Genomic DNA, 17839 nt, shown 5'->3' with positions numbered 1-17839 from the left:
ATAACAAAACACTGACCAGTCCTGACCATCCTCACAATCGTTGCTATGTTTAAAGCCCATCATTGTAGCCACTGTGTCAATCCATTTTGTTGAGGATCTTCCACTTTTTCGCTGACACTCTACTTTACCAATCATGATGTCCTTCTCCAGGGCTGGTCCCACCTGATAACATGTCCAAAGTAAGCGAGACAAAGGCTAACTATCCTTGCATCTAAGGAGCATTCTGGCTGTACCTCCTCTAACACAGATTTGTTCATTCTTCTGGAAGTCCATGGTATATTCAATATTCTTTGCCAACACCATAATTCAAATGCATCAATTCTTCCTCAGCCTCCCTTATTCATTGTCCAGCTTTTCCATGTATATGAGTTGATTGAAAATACCATGGCTTAGGTCAGGTGCACCTTAGTCCTCAAGCTGACTTCTCTGCTTTTTAACACCTTAAAGAGATCTTTTGCAGAAGATTTGCCCAGGGAAGCATGTCCTTTGATTTCTTGACTGCTGCTTCCATGGATGTTGACTGTGGATCCAAGTAAAATGAAATTCTTGACAACTTCGATATTTTCTCTGTTTATCATGAGATTGTTTATTGGTCCAGTTGTGAGGATTTTTGTTTTCTTTATGTTGAGGTGTGATCCACACTGAAGGCCATGGTCTTTGATCTTCATAAGTAAGTGCTTCAAGTTTTCTTCACTTTCAGCAAGCAAGGTTGTGTCATCTGCACAACGCAGGTTGTTAAAGAGTCTTCCTCCAAACCTGATGTCCTGTTGTTCTTCATATAGTCCAGCTTCTCAGATTATTTGCTCAGCATACAGATTGAATAAGTATGGTGAAAGGATACAACCCTGACGCACACCTTTTCTGACTTTAAATCACTTAGTATTCCCTTGTTCAGTTCCAATGAATGCCTCTTGGTCTATGTACAGGTTCCTCAAGAACACAATTAAGTGTTTTGGAATTCCCATTCTTCACAATGTTATCCATAATTTGTTATGATCTATACAGTCAAATGCCTTTGCATATCCAATAAAACAGGTAAATATCTTTCTGGTATTCTCTGCTTTCAGCCAGGATCCATCTGACATCAGCAATGATATCCTTGTTCCAAGTCTTCTTTTGAAAGCAGCTTGAATTTCTGGCAATTCCCTGTAGATATACTGCTGCAACCACTTTTTAATTATCTTCAGCAAAATTTTACCTGCATATGATATACATGATATTGTTCAATAATTTATGCATTCCATTAGATTACATTTCTTTGGAATGGGCACAAATATGGATCTCTTCCACTCATTTGACCAAGTAGTTGTCTTCCAAATTTCTCAGCATAGGTGCCTGAGCACTTCCAGCATTGTACCCATTCGTTGAACCATATCAGTTGATATTCCATTATTTCCTGGAGCCTTGTTTTTCGCCAATACTTTCAGTCCAGCTTAGACTTCTTCCTTCGGTACCATCAGTTCTTGATCATATATTACCTCCTGAAATCGTTGAATGTCAACCAGTTCTTTTTGGTACAGTGACTGTGTGTATTACTTCCATCTTCTTTTGATGCTTCCTGTGTCATTCAATAGAATCCTCCAACATTTCAACTTGACACTTGAATTTTTTTCTTCAGTTCTTTCAGCTTGAGAAATGCCCAGCATGTTCTTTTGGTTGTCTAACTCCAGATCCTTGCACATTTCATTACCATACTTTGTCTTCTAGAGCTGCCATTTGAGATCTTCTGTTCGGCTCTTTTACTTCATCATTTCTTCCTTTTGCTTTAGCTATCTAAGTTCAAGAGCAAGTTTCAGAGTCTCTTCTGACATCCATTTTGGTCTTCTCCTTCTTTCCTATCTTTTCAATGACCTTTTGTTTTCTTCATATATAATGTCCTTGATGTCATCCCTCAACTTATCTGTTCTTCAGTCATTAGTGTTCAATGAATCAAATCTATTTTGGAGGTAGTCTCTAAATTCAGGCGAGATATACTCAAGGTTGCACTTTGGCTCTTGTGGGCTTGTTCTAATTTTCTTCAGCTTCAACTTGAACTTGCACATGAGCAATTGATGGTCCAGTCGGCCCTGGCCTTGTTTTGACTAATGATATTGAGCTTCTCCATCATCTCTTTTCACAGTTGTAGTTGATTTGATTCCTGTGTATTCCATCTGGCAAGGTCCACATGTATAATCACCATTTATGTTGTTGAAAATAGCTATTTGCATTGTTGAGCCCCTCAACATTGTAAAATAACTTACATAAATTGGGCTGTGCACTTGCACTCTGTCATAATGGAATGTAACATTAATCAAATCTCTATAAATTAACAAAAGTTAACATAAATATGTCAGCAAACAGTTCTCGTAATTTTAAATTAATTAACTCATCCTTGAACATATGTAGTAAATAACAGAAATATACAACAACTCCCTAATTTGTAATAATTCAAATCTCTATAAATTAACAAAATACAACAATTTCCTGATTGGCAATGAAGCCAATTACAGTTCAATATGACAGAATGTATGGTATATAAACCCACGGATTTCGTCTCATTTTTGGAGAAGGCAGAAGCAAGAAGTCTCTCTGGCTCTCTGAAGACTGAGGAGCCTGCTGAGATACTGCTCACCACAGCCAATCTTGGACCCTCTCTAGGTAGGAGTCACTTCCTATAAGTTCAAAGGGTGGTCAAGTCTCCTCTCAGAGACCACTTGTTAAAGGTAAAAGGTGAAGTCTAAGGGTTTGGACCCTAACATTTAAACTTACATTGTAAATGTTAATTCTGGTTCTCTAATGCTAAATGAATGTCTTGAAGTCTTACTTGCGTGCCTTGCCATGATTACCCTGCAATAAACTAAACAAGTTTATGCATGAGAAACCTGAGCATTTCTTTATTTATTCTTAAGTTAAAATACTCCAGGACAGTGATAAGTGCCAGGAAAGAAATAAGCAACAGATAAGAGACAGGGAAAAACTGAGAAGGCCACCTTAGAAAGAAACCAAAACCGAAAGCCAAACCCAGTGCCGTCGAGTTGATTCCGACTCATAGCGACCCTATAGGACAGAGTAGAGCTGCCCCACAGAGTTTCCAAGGAGCGCCTGGATGATTTGAACTGCTGGCCCTTTTAACCACTACACCACCAGGGTTTCCCCTTAGAAAGAAGAGTTGGAAAAGCCTTCTCTAAGCACTTGATATTTTAGCTAAGACCTCCAAATAAGATGGTCCGCCATGTAAAGATGAAGGAAGAGCATTTCAGGCAGACAGAACAGTAAGATCAGCAGACAAGAAAGGACTCCTTGTGATCAAGAAACAGAAAGTAGAAAGGTTGGAGAGGTAGGCAAACCATAGCTCTTGAATTGTGTTACATAGATTTGTGGGTTATGACAGGAATTTGAAATTTCTCCTAAAAGTCCTGGGAAGCCATAGAGGGGATAAAAGAAAAAGATTCCTTGATCAAATACTGTTGCCATCAAGCGGATTCCAACTCATAGAGACCGTATAGAACAGAGTAGAATTGCCCATAAGATTTCCTTTTCAGGAGATCACCAAGTCTTTTCTCCTGTGGAGTGGCAGAACCTTTCCATTAGCAGCCAAGCACTTAACCATTGCACCACCAGCGTTTCTAGTTACTACTGTGAACTCTATTTTACACATGAGGAGCTCTGGTGGTGCAGTGGTTAAGAGCTTGGCTGCTAACCATCAGGTGGGCATTTCAAATCCACCAGCCCCTCCTTGGAAACCCTATGGGGCAGTTCTACTCTGTCCTGAGGGATTGTTGTGAGTTGGACGTGACTTCCGGCAATGGGTTTAGTTTAGTTTAGTTTTTAAAGTAAGGTACAAAGTGGTTAGTTAAGTGGCCCCTCCAAGATCTTACGTTTATAAGTGGCAGATTCAGGATTCAAATTCAGTCAAACTTCAGAGCCTGGGCTTTTAATCTCTGTACCACAAAAATCAACGATCTGGTGCCAGGAAAGTAATTAAATCTTCTAAATAAAACCAACATGAAGCCAACATGACTCTCCAAAAATTATATGACAGGATTTATTAAACAATGATTTTAATAAATGACACTTCTGTTGCTGAAAGATTACTTTTCTTATCATGTATGCTGTTATAGAGAACAAATACTCTAAAAAAATTTGCTTTTGCCTAAAGACTTAACTCGATACCCATTTAGCTCTCTTGCCTAGAGGCAAACACCTGCAGACACCTACTTAACTCCACAGATACCACTTCAGAAAGTATTTATTGACTGTGAGGGGGCGCTGAGGTCAGCATGAGGACAATGACTTCCTGCCTTCGCAGTGAGGGAGACAAAAAATGAAACCAACAATTAAAATAAACTGGGATATGTGCAGTAAAGATCAATTGCTAAAAAAGGACATCACGTTTGGCACAAGTGGAGGGCCAACGAAAACAAGGGAAACCCTCAAAGAGATGGATTGCCACAATCGCCACAACAAATGGATTAAAAGATACCAAGGATCGAGAACGTGGTGCAGGGCTGGGCGATGTTTTCTTCTGTTATACATAAGGTCTCCGTGAGCCAGAGCCAACTCAATGGCAGATAACAACACACGCTGAATATACACAGCAGGGCCACCCAGTCCTCAATGAAGAAAGCTACATTGGAGCTGAGTCTGAAAAGAAGGGTAGCAGCACAATATTTATTAGCCAGAGCGTAGAAGAAACTGGTAGAATAATTTGGAAATGGCACAGGAGCAATTACTCGTGATTTGAAACAAAAAGCAAGTTTCCAAAACTTCCAGAAGAGCAAATACTTAAGTCACCTGTGTCTGTTCTTAATGTCAGTGCTCCACCCTCACTCAGCCCAATGTTCTCGCTGAATGCTCTCCCAGGGTAACCTACTTTTGACTAACCACTTAAATCACCACCACATATGTGATGGTGACAGATAATCCATATCAACCCTGATTCCAAATATCTTTTCAGCTCCAGCCCTGAATCTACTCACTAGACTTTACTACCTGAATGACATTCAAACATCTTAGATTCACACATCCAGAAGAGAATTCATTCCCTTTACCCCCATAGACTGCTCTTTCTCCTCCATTCCCCACCTTAGTGCCTGGTAATACCACCCACCCACCCAACTGCCCAAGCCAGAACTGAAAATATTATCCTGGTTTCTCCCTCACCCTAGCCCTTACTCAACAGTCATCAAACCAGTGAACACGTTCTTAGCATTCATCATTTATCTGCCTGGCCCTACCCTCCACCATTGTTGCAGTGTTTGCTCAGGCCCTCATCGCCTTTCATTTAGAGAATTACAACAGTGCCCTAAGTGTCTTGCTGCTTGCATCATCTCCAATCAGTTTTTCACACAGGTGCCAGAATAATCTTACAAAAATGCAAACCATCCTATTCTTTCGCTTTAAAGCCAACAGTGGCTCCCCACTGTTTGCGGACTAAAATCCAAACTCCTTAGCATGGACTTGCATCTTTGCCTGCCTTCCCCCTTCCTTCCTCTTGTGCTTCATAATCCACTCATACCAAACTACTTGCAATTCTGTGAACTCCTTATGTGGTTTCAATCCCCCAGTCTTCAGCTCACGATGTTCTCCCTGCTTAAAATACCCTTCAACACCATCCCCACACTTATACTCATCTCAGTTCAAGGTCAACTTGTCTCTGAAGACTTCTGATCACCCTGCCTCTGCCCCAATTAGAACTGACCTTGTTCTCTTTTACGTCCCTTCGGCTTCCTGCCCAGGCTACTACCACAGCACTCACGTAGAAACCCCATTAACCTAGCACAATGCCTGCCTGTATGATTGTTTAATAAACTTAAACACAATTCCTGGACCAATTATCTACCATAAGAAGTGCTATGGCTAAGTGTTGAAGAAGTGGAAAAGGTAAATGAAATAATTGTTCTCGTAGTTTATTCATGATCACAAAATAAAATTGTTTAGTCCAAATTCAAAAGCCCTGCCATACCCATTCTATGTTACAGATAAAAATAGATTTGCCATGAAGTTAATATAATTTAAAATTTATGGGGCCTGATTTATATAGGTCCCTTCCAAAGCCCTGTGATTAATTTTATATCTTCAATTTTAGGTCTTTTCTTCATAAAGGGTTTCCCCAAACTGTATACATTTCAGGCCTCACAAAACCTGAACCCACTCCTGGTTCCAGGGCTTGGATCATTTACCTGTGGCGATACATGTTTGTAAACAAAACTTAAAGAAAATGTCAATAGTGATTCAGGGAGGTTTGGCGGGCCGTGCCCCAGTCTTCCTCCTAGGACGGCCAGACTGAGTGTGGAGATGGGAGTGGGCCACTGGCACCTCCTCAGTCCCCTACTTGAGTAAAACAGGAGGGTCCACCAGATTCTGTGACAGAGTTTCCCACTACCTCCCCACTCTCCTACCACCCACAGCCCCTAAAAACAGACTGACCTTTCTGACTGTGGAAAAAGACATGAATTAGAAAATAAGGAAGGAAAAGAAAGACGACAATACTTTAAGAATAGCATCAGGCCCTGGTTCTGCGCTACCAACAGAAAATGCATTACCCTGCCTTACTCAGTGTCATCAGGTTCACAACAATCCTGTAACATGACTGAAAATTCCAGGTAAAACCTGTTGGCTGCGTTTGGGAAGTAAGGTGAAGAAGAAGCTGGAAGCAAGAGAAAAAGGGAGGAAGTACATGTGACAAAGGCAATAACATGACTAATGAGTCCAGTTCTTCCTTGTGGCACTTGTGGCCTCCCTAAGCATGGAACAAGGAATAATCAGTTGGGATCTGGTCATCCACATTCCTTCCCCCTACCCCACCCTAACTTCAGCATTTCTTTCAGAATCCTTTCAGGTGGTGGCACAATAGCTCTATGCTGCCAAAAGGAGAAAGAGTAACGAATGCATGGACTGGCAGACAGGGGGTCTGAGCCTGTCCTGGTTCTGGCTAGGGCAGGGTTCAGATCTTTGGAGGCTCCAAACACAGAAAAGATTATAGGGCCACCATTACCCCCATTATGTAATTTAAATAATACTTTTATTTTCATTGACATATAACTTCCATTTATGCTGAAATTAGAGTTTTTTTTTTTTAATTTTGTGATTTTTATATTTTGGACAAGCTGGTTGATGCTGAATCAATCTCTCTCTGTCTCTCTCTCTCAGATACACTTAGTCTGCCTATTCTAACACTGGCCCTAACCCTTACTGATGGTGCGGCCTTGTCCCTTAATCACTCTGGGTCTGTTTCCTTATCTATAAAATGGATATTCCTTTAGACTCTATGAGTCCATTAAATGTCATTCTTTTTCATCCCTAGAAACAAAACAATTTAAAATAGCTCTGCTCTGGCTTGTACACCCTACTAATTTGTACAGAGTAGATAATTCCAGAGCGGATTAGAGAGGACGTCCTACGCTACAATCCAGCTGATTTTCCTCATCCTACAAATATTTAATGAATACCTACCATAGAACAGCTACTGACTGTACACTGATGAACAAAGCAGACACACTCCTTGCCTTGTCCAATAGAATACTCGCCATGAATCCTATCCTCTATTGAACATGCTGGAGAAACCAGGGATTGGCCCAGATGTCTAATTCCAGAAACTACCCACTGGCTTTTTTTGGGGGGCGGGGGGGTGTTACTCACAATGTAGTATGATGGTTAAGAGCTTGACCCTAGAGTCAGATGGCCTGGGTTTAAATCCCAGTTCTGTTACTTCCTTGCTTCATAACGTTGAGCAAGTTTCTTAACTTCTTAAAACCAAACTAACAAATAGCAAATCCACATGCCCAGGGTGTATCTCCCAACACACCTGAGTTATTGGCACCATTCAAGGGGAGACTGTGCTCTGAAGGGCTACTCTGTGCTTGCTCCACAGCACGTGCCTAGATTTTGCCTAAAGAGGGAAGATGATTATCTCCTCAATTTGTGTCCTACTCTGGTGTTATGGATTGAATTATGTCCCTCAAAAATATATGTTGTAAATCCTAACTTCTATACCTGTGGTTGGAGTCCTGGTGGCACAGTGGTTAAGAGCTACAGCTGCTAACCGAAAGGTCAGCAGTTCAAATCCACCAGGTGCTTCTTGGAAACCTTATGAGGCAATTCTACTCTGTCCTGTCTATGAGTTGGAATGATTCTACAGCAGTGGGCTTGGTTTCGGTTTTATACCTGTGGTTTTAATTTGGAAATGGGTTACCTCTGTTATGTTAATAAGACTCGATTAGTGTTTTCCCTGGGGGAAAAAAAGGCTTTCTTTTTGTCTTTAATGCTCTGTCATTTCTCTATGATGTATTTAGGTACAGTTATCCTAGTATTTAGGTACAGTTATCCTAGTATTCATCCTGTTTGGACTTCATTGTAGTTGTTGTGTGCTGTCAAGTCATTTCCAATTCCTAGAGACCCTATAGGACAAAGCAGAACTGCCTATAGGGTTTCCGAGGCCGTAATTTTCCAGGAACAGATTGCCACATCTTTCTCCTGCAGAGCGGCTGGTGGGTTCAAACCACTAACCTTTCAGTTAGCAGCCGAGGGTTTAACCTCTGTGCCATTTGTGTGTCTTATCAGCTCAGCCATTATCTTTTCAGAAATGGCCTCTTCCCTATTTTCTGTCTTCTTCACATGGGACACTGATTAGATGTATTTTAGACCATCTTATACTGGCTTCATGTCCCTTAGCCTTTCCTTCATATTTTCCTTTTCTTTGACTGGACTTCATTCTGGATAATATCTTGAGTTCTAGTATATTAATTCTCTCTTGAACTGTGTCTAATCCAATATTCAACCTATACATTGAGTTCTTAATTTCAATTATGTTTCGTTTCCAAAGACTTATAATATTAAGTCCCTTTTTAATTTCTTGAAATATGTAACTCATACTTCTTTTATCCTGTGTCTATTAATTCCAATATTTGAAATGTTTGACAATTTTTCTGCCTTTTATATGTTAGGCCTCACTCTTAGTATTTTGTTTTCTTATGTGTATTGCAAATTTATTTTTTTAAGCTGCTTACCTTCCTTGGGCCTTTATCTGTGGAGACTCTTTGAGGCCTGGGAAAAAGAGTTCCTACTTACTTCTGTCAAATACCTGGACACTACTATTTGAGGACCACCTGAAACTAACTCTTGGTTTAAGATTTTTCCAGCTGCCACAGAGAGCGGTAATTTCACCTTCAAACACATATGAGAACTAGTTTACAATTAGAAATTCCCAGGGGATTTTTTTAAAACTCTGCTTATCATCAAAGTCTAATACAGGTAGTTTTTCTTGGAAGACCTAGGGAAGGGCAACGCACACAGCACATGCTGGTTTGTTTCTGCTTCACCTTTACACAAAGGATATTGTCCTTTGGTATCCCAGCCTTATGGAGGGTGTGTCTCTTACTAAGGTTCTCAGAACAGGCAAGCCCTGGGCTTTGTTTTTCATCCCTATAAAACTGCAAAGCTATAAAACCTGATGCTCAAGTTCATCCAGGTCAGGAAATACCCTGAAAAGATGTATTCTGCTTGCCTGTGTGTTTCTACCTTCATTCAACTCCTGGCCTGAGTATTCCAGCTCAGAGATACTATCAAGATTTTTTCCAACTAGCATCCTAAGTTGTTTTCAGCAGTAGGCTTGGTCTTCATACCAATACACTAGGTTGTCCTTTGCAGTTTGTACAGCCTGATATTGGGTCAAGTTGCTTTATGACCACACTTGCTGATCAGCCTAATACAAAGTCACAGTGTTTAAATCATTATGCTGAAGTATATATTTCAATGACTCAGTGGCATTATCTTTCTCCACTCTTTTTGCTGTAAGTCATATGGGTTGGGTAGAAGAAAGAGATATAAAGAAATCACAGTTAACAAAGAATCCTGATTTTGGACAGTGCTCGGAGCCAGGGCTGTCTGTTTTCTTTGCCTTGCCCTGTTTAAGCTTCTGCTGAGTTGGACTTCAAGTTGGGAAAATTGATTGTTTACAAATGTTTGAATATTTTCTCACTGACTCCACGGTTGGGTGTGCCTTTGGAATAACAAAAGACGAATAAGCTAAATAAAGTTAATTTTATTCTTCTTTGAGTGAAATATTGAAAATAAGTATAAAAAATAGAAATAGGAATATATACCTGGATTCCATCTTGTGAATTTTTTTCCACAACATACATCTCAAAAGCCTTAAAATAGAATGTGAGACTATTAACACTAGAAAGGAAGACATCACTTAATGCAACCCTTTCCTGTTACTGATGAGGAAACCAAACTCCAGAGAAGTGATACGACCTATTTTTTTTTTAATAATTTTCATTGTGCTTTAAGTTTACAAATCAAGTCAGTCTGTCACATATAAGCTTATATACACCTTACTACATAATCCCATGTACTCTACCCCTAATGAGTCAGCCCACTCCCTTCTTCCAGTCTTTCCTTTCGTGACCGTTTTGCCAATTTCTAACCCTCTCTACCCTCCTGTCTCCCCTCCAGACAGGAGATGCCAATACAGTCTCAAGTGTCCACCTGATACAAGTAGCTCACTCTTCATCAGCATCTCTCTCCAACCCATTGTCCAGTCCCTTCCATGTCTGATGAGTAGTCTTCGGGAATGGTTCCTGTCCTGGGCCAACAGAAGGTTTGGGGACCATGACCGCTGGGATTCTTCTAGTCTCAGTTGGACCATTGAGTCTGGTCTTTTTATGAGAATTTGGGGTCTGCATCCCACTGTTCTCCTGCTCCCTCCAGAGTTCTCTGTTGTGCTCCCTGTCAGGGCAGTCATCAGTTGTGGCCAGGCACCATCTAGTTCTTCTGGTCTCAGGATGATGTAAGTCTCTAGTTCATGTGGCCCTTTCTGTCTCGGGCTCATAGTTATCTTGTGACCTTGGTGTTCTTCATTCTCCTTTGATCCAGGTGGGTTGAGACCAATTGATGTATCTTAGATGGCTGCTTGTTAGCATTTAAGACCCCAGATGCCACAGTTCAAAGTGTGATGCAGAATGTTTTCATAGTAGAGTTTATTATGCCAATTGACTTAGAAGTCCCCTTATGCCATAGTCCCCAAACCCCCACCCTTGCTCCACTGACCTTCAAAGCATTCAGTTTATCCTGGAAACTTCTTGGCTTTTGGTCCAGTCCAGTTGAGCTGACATTCCCTGTATTGAGTATTGTCCTTCCCTTTACCTAAAGTAGTTCTTATCTACTAACTAATCAGTAAATAACCCTCTCCCACCCTCCCTCCCTCCCTCCCCCCTCTTGTAACCACAAAAGAATGTGTTCTTCTCAGTTTATATTATTTCTCAAGAACTTACAATAGTGGTCTTATACAATATTTGTCCTTTTGCCTCTTACTAATATCACTCAGTATAATGCCTTCCAGGTTCCTCCATGTTATGAAATGTTTCACAGATTCATCACTGTTCTTTATCGATGGATACAACCTGTTTAGCATCACACAATAGAACCAATTTCAGAGCTGGATCTCCTGATTCCCATAAACTGATTTCTTTAAGCTATATCATACTGCCATATAATATGCAGTTTCCATTTGACCAAAAAATGATAAACATTCTTAATAAACTTGGTAGATTTAGTAAGTTTAGTTTAGTTTGAGTACCTAATGAGAGATTTATGAACAATAAACTGAAACAATCTATTGGAGCTCTGAAACAAAACAAACAACTTAAAAAACTTGCCATTAAATGGTGTAGGATTTAATTTTTCAGTGTCCTAGTTGCATTTACCAGCTCAGTAATTAGAAAACAAGGATGCATCAAAATTATTCAGGCCTTAAACCAAAAATATCTCCTGAAGTCTTTTTAAACCAGACAATAGTTTAGCTTAACTAATAAAGAATGTCTTCCTTGAGCATTATGCCCTTTTTAAGATCTGTATGGAATCAAATTGACAACAGCAACTGGAAAGATTAGATAGGAAACTTAGGGGCCTGTGAGTTTATGTTATTGGGAAGTAAAAACTCAGAAAAAAGAAGGGTGAAAATGGTTGCACAACTCATAGAATACAATCAATGTCACTGAACTGTACAAGTAGAAATTGTTGGACCAGTTTATATTCTGGTATATGTTCTTTGTATATTCTCAACAACTAGAACAAAAAAATTTCTTTTTAATTAATTTTTTTTTAAAGTTATTTAGGGATACTACTATGATTAAAGATAATATTTTAATTATACATTTTGTATTTTGAAATAAATTTAGAAATATATTTAGTTATTTAGAAATAAATATCTTCATCTGACTTCTCCTCCATTATCACCACTGTAACAAAGAAGCTATAGAGCTATAGGTGAGGTTGAACGTGAACTGAAGACCCGTCAGGAGTAAACCTCAGACTCAATGAAATAAATGAGGTCAGAGCTAGACAGAGAGAAGGGTTGAATACCTTCATCATTATCTCTGATAAGAAAGTATCAAATCACATTGGCCAAGAAACCATGATGGTCTCTTCAAGTATGGGAATCTAATCATAAAAATGACCATGTCGATCCTAGTTTGGTAAGTAGTGTCTGAGGTCTTAAAAGCTTGTGAGCAGCCATCTACAATACATCTATTAGTCCCATTATGTTCAGAGCAGAGAATGAAGAAAGACACAAGGAAAATATTAGCCCAAAGGACTAATGGAGCACATGAACCACAACTTCCACCAGCCTGAGCCCAGAAGAACTAGATGATACCTGGCTGCTATCTAGACCACTCTGACAGGGATCACGATAGAGGGTCCTGGACAGAGAGGGAGAAAAATGTAGAACAAAATTCAAATTCACAAAAAAAGACCAGACTTACTGGTCTGACAGATACTAGAGGAATCCCTGAGACGATGGCCCCTGGACACCCTGCTAACTCAGAACTGAAGCCACTCCCAAAGTCCACTTCTCAGCCTTAGATAAGACAGGCCTATAAAACAAACAATAACACACATGAGGAACGTGGTTCTTAGTTCAGTCAAGTATACAAGACCAAATGGGTAACACCTGCCAAAAGCCAAAGACAGAAAGGCAGGAAGGGACAGGAAAACTGAACGAATGGACATGGAGAACCCAGGGTGGAAAGGGAAAAGGGGGAAATGCTGACACATTGCAGAGATTGCAACCAATGTCACCAATTTGTGTATAAATTTTTGAATGAAAAACTAATTTGCATTGTAAAATTTCACCTAAAACACAATAAAATTAAAAAAAAAAATGACCGTCAAGACAGCTCTGACAGATCAGATGTGTTGCATCCACGCATAGCACATAAATAATTATATACTCACAGTCACATATTTTTACTTTTTTTCAGATGTTATGCAATTGTGAATTTCCCTCTCTGAGGGACTATAATAACCCACACTTGAGATTATTTTTGGACACATTAGAGTTTTAACATCCTATTTCAAAAACACAACTCAAGATCCCAATAGATTACCTGGGCTCTTTGTTGCCAGTACATTCCAGACTCCACAGGTTCACAGAATTTTTAGTCAGTCACCTAGAAATAATCAGATCCAGCAGATATTTTTGTTTGTTTTCTTTTGTTTTAACTATGGACATAGAAAGTTTACTTATCTATTACAGGTTTTATTCCACATCTGCAAGAGATCAACGTTAGCATGGAAACTATCTCCGGCATGGATGAATTATAAAATCAAAAGAACTGCACCTGCCAGTGCAGTTTAGTTTTTGGATAAAGCTTCAGGAGCAAAAATTGGAGATAAGCACATGCCACACTAATAATAAAAACTGCCCAGCCAACAAAATATAAAAGAGAATTGCTGTATAGAAATCAAATTCCATGTGGCAAAAGTATGTCAACATTATTAGCGAAAATTACCAATAGTATTGAACACTATGCTAGATGCTTATTTGTGTAGAATAAATATTAAAAGAAATATCATTTTCTTCCTGACCATTTTTGCTTTAAAATGAACACAATGACACAAATCTTAACAAAGGGAAATGGATATATCCTTATTGCTATTGCCAAAGGAAAAAAATTCTCCTAATTCTTACTTCCTAAATTTCTTTAGCTATTTTTGGAGATTCTTCAGTTAGAAATTTGATGAGCGTGTAGGAAAAGGTTAATGGAATAAATAAATCAGAGAAGAGTTTATGGAGAACTGAGAGACTAGAATGAGAAAGAGGAAGATTGAATTAGAGAGAGTGAGGAACAAGATTGTGCCATAGATTATCCATCCATCCATCCACTCTGTTTTTCTTTCTTTAACAAATATTTATTGATCCTGTCTAAGTGTCAGATATTTTTCTAGGCACTAGGGATACAGCAAGGAGCAAAACAAATTACCTGCCCTTATGGGGGTTGCATTCTAGTGTAGGGATTGATAAATGTTGTAGGCTGTCTGGGCCATACAGTCTGTGCTGCAACTGCTCAATTCTGCTGTTGTTGTGTAAAAGTTGTCATGGACAATATGTAAACAAATGGCCATGGCTGTGTTCCAATAAAACTTTATTTACCAAAACAGATGGCAATGTAATTTGGCCCACAAGTCATAGCTTGCTGACGACTGTTGTAAGCAAAAAGAGACAAAATATATATATATATATATATATATATATATATAAAATAGTTTCAGATAGTGATGAGTGCTTTGAAGAAAAGTAAAGCATGCTAAGGGGATAGTGGGCAATGGTATGCTATTTTAGATCGTTAGAAAAAGACTTTCCGATAAGGTTCCAGAGAAGCAGAGAACCTGAATGAAGTGAGGCAATCTGGTCAAGGTCATTCTAAGTAGAAGAAATGGCAAGTAGAAAGGCCTAAGTTGGGAGCATGAGCACAGAGCAAAAGAAAGAGCAAGGGGCCAGACTCACTGTAACAGAGGAGGAGTAAAGGGGAGAGAGTAGTGAAAGAAGAAGCCAGATCACACAGAGCCTTTTAAGAGCCACGGTAAGTGCTCTAAGTTTGTTCAAGTGCTGGAACTTGATTAAGAGTTTTGAGAAATTAAAAAGAACAGTCCACTGTGAGAAGAATGGGTTGTAGGGACTAAGAGTGGGAGCAGACAACTAGTCAGGAGACAATTACAGTAGTCCGGGAGAGAGGTGATGATCAATTGGACAAGGAGGTTTTAAGTTGGTGACAGTGGAGTAAGTAGCAGAATTTGGGTGCTATTTCGTAGGCAGAATTCAGTATTGGCTTGGATATGGAAGGCAAGGGAAAGAGATGTTGTCTTAGTCATCTAGTGCTGCTATAATAAAAATGCCACAAGTGGGTGGTTTTAACAAAGAGAAATTTATTTCTTCACAGTAAAGTAGGCTACAAGTCCAAATTCAGGGTGTCAGCTCCAAGGGAAGGCTTTCTCTCTGTTAGCTCTGGAGGAAGGTCCTTCTTGTCAATCTTCCCCTGGACTAGGAGCTCCTCTGTGCAGGAACCCCAGATCCAAAGGATCTGCTCCGCTCCCAGTGCTTCTGTCTTGGTGGGATGAGGTCCCCAACTCTCTGCTTGCCTCCCTTTCCTCCTATCTCTTATAAGATAAAAGGTGGTGCAGTCCACACCCTAGGGAAACTCACTGTTTCTTCTACTTAGAATGACCCTGACCTTGACCAGTTTGCCTCACTTCATTCAGGGATGTGACCTTAGTAAGGGTTTTACAATCCCACCCTAATTCTCTTTGACAAAAAATTACAATCACAAGATGGGGGACAACCACATAATACTGGGAATCATGGCCTAGCCAAACTGACACACATATTTTCGGGGGGACACAATTCAATCCATGACAGATGTCAAGGATGCCTCCCAAGTTTTTGCCTTAAGTACTTGGTGATCATGGGGAAAAAAATGGTTTTCATTGGAACAGTGAGGACAAAAACCTGAATGGAGTAGGTTCAAGAGAGAGAGCCACAAGTGTAGACAAATTTTGATTTAAAAGAGGAGCATAACCCGTTGCCATCAGTCAATTCCAACTCCATAGGGTTTCCAAGGAGTGGCTGGTGGATTCGAACTGCTGACCTTTTGGTTAGCACCTGAGCCCTTAACCACTGCGCTACCAGGGCTCTAAGGGGAGCATAGAAATGGGCAAATAGCTAGAGAGGCATATAGGGTCAAGGGAGACATTTTGGTTTGTTACATTTTATTTCTTTTTGTGAATTTTTTGTTTTTGTTTGATGTTTGTAGACTGACAGGAAAAATCCAGGAGAAAGAGAAAACACTAGTAATGGAGAGAAGAGAGGGGTAAGTGCAGGAAAGACAGGATGGGCTCCAGAATCCAGCAAAGGATTTGACTCTAAAGAGGTGTGTGGACAATTCATCTCTTATAATAGGAAAGAAGGCAAAATATAACATTACAGCTGCAGGTATGCTGGCATACATGGTTGGGAGAAAGTGGATGTTCTATTTTGATGGGATGGCAAGGAATAGGGCTACACTGATCGTACTTATCCTTTTTCTTAGTCTTATTTCTGTTCTCCGCTCTCTGAAAACAATAAATTCATTCGGTAAGTATTGTGGGCAGTTAAAGAACACCACAGAAGAAATTTCTAAAGTATTTTTAAACGGAGACACAAGATGTAGTCAGGGAGGAGGTGGAAGTACATTCCAAGGATGACTAACAGATGTGCAGTGGCTTTGAGGAATATCATGGGACGTGGACCAAACCAAACTTGTTGCCATTGAGTCAATTCCAACAGGAACCAAAATCACATTGCTTGACTAAGAGCATCTATTCTGATGTTGTGCAATAACTGTTATTATGTAAGGAAGGTAGGAAATGACCAGAAGAACTTAGTGTTTTTAAAAGTTCAAGTCTGATTTAATCAACAGCATTGCCAATACATGGGGACCCTGCAGGGTTCTGTGAAAAGGAAGTGAAAGGTGATACTTAAAGAAGCAGAGGCTTTTTATTAATATCTGCTGTACTGTGAAATGCCGAAGGAGTCCCTGAGTGGCCCAAATGGTTAAGTGCTTGAGTGCTAGCCAAAAGGTTGGCAGTTTGAAGCCACGCAAAGGCACCTCAGAAGACAGGCCTGGCAATCTGCTTCTGAAAGATCACAGCCTTAAAAGCACTATAGAGCAGTTCTACTGTGCACACATTGTGTCAGCGTAAGTCAGAATGGGGTCAATGGCAACTAACAACAACAAAAATAACATGAGACACCAACAAAAAAAGAGGCCTGGGCTCCCACCCACCTGGGGTTATCTCTGGCTTATCTCATGAAAGACATCAAAGTATAAGTCAGTAAAGCCAGTGTTAAGAGAAAAATTGCGCTACTGAAAAAATGACACAGCAGATGGTATAGAATTGAGAACAGACATAGAGAAACACAAACTTGGCAACTATGAATGATCAGTAAGTCCCTCCCATATGAAATAGTTAGAACAGGCAAATGTATAGAGACCATAGTTTATTAGTGGTTACCTGGGGCGAGAGGAAAAAGGGAGATTCATTGTTTAGGAAGAAAGGAGTTTCTATTTTTGGTGATGGAAATTTGGCAATGGATACTGGTGATGGTTGCAAACCTGATGAATGTAATCGATGGCACTAAATTGTACCCATGAGAAACGTTAAATTGACAAATATTGTGATATATATGTTGTTTTAAAACAATAAAAAAGAATGATCAGGCATATGTAGAATTCATTTCAAAACTCTAAAAGTACTACAAATACAAGATCTTATTTCATGAGAAATGCATTATAGAAATCCCTCAAATCCAGACAACAGCGATCCCTGTCTGAGTCAGAGCTAACAGTGTGTCCCCTGAAATATTACATCATTCCAGGCAGGCACCTAGTGGGTGTAAACTATGTTTCAAAACAAGAGGGCAATGGGTCATACCATCTCCATTCTTGATACCTGCAGCTTGACTCAAGGCTGCCTGAAGTTCAAAGCCTTCGTTCTTCAGGAACAATCAACTCCTAGGGCAAAGTCTGTCCAAAGAAAT

Source organism: Elephas maximus, chromosome 5 (assembly GCF_024166365.1).
Source record: "Elephas maximus indicus isolate mEleMax1 chromosome 5, mEleMax1 primary haplotype, whole genome shotgun sequence".
Classification (NCBI taxonomy): domain Eukaryota; kingdom Metazoa; phylum Chordata; class Mammalia; order Proboscidea; family Elephantidae; genus Elephas; species Elephas maximus.
The sequence above is the reverse complement of the archived record's forward strand: the minus strand, read 5'-3'. Positions refer to the sequence as shown.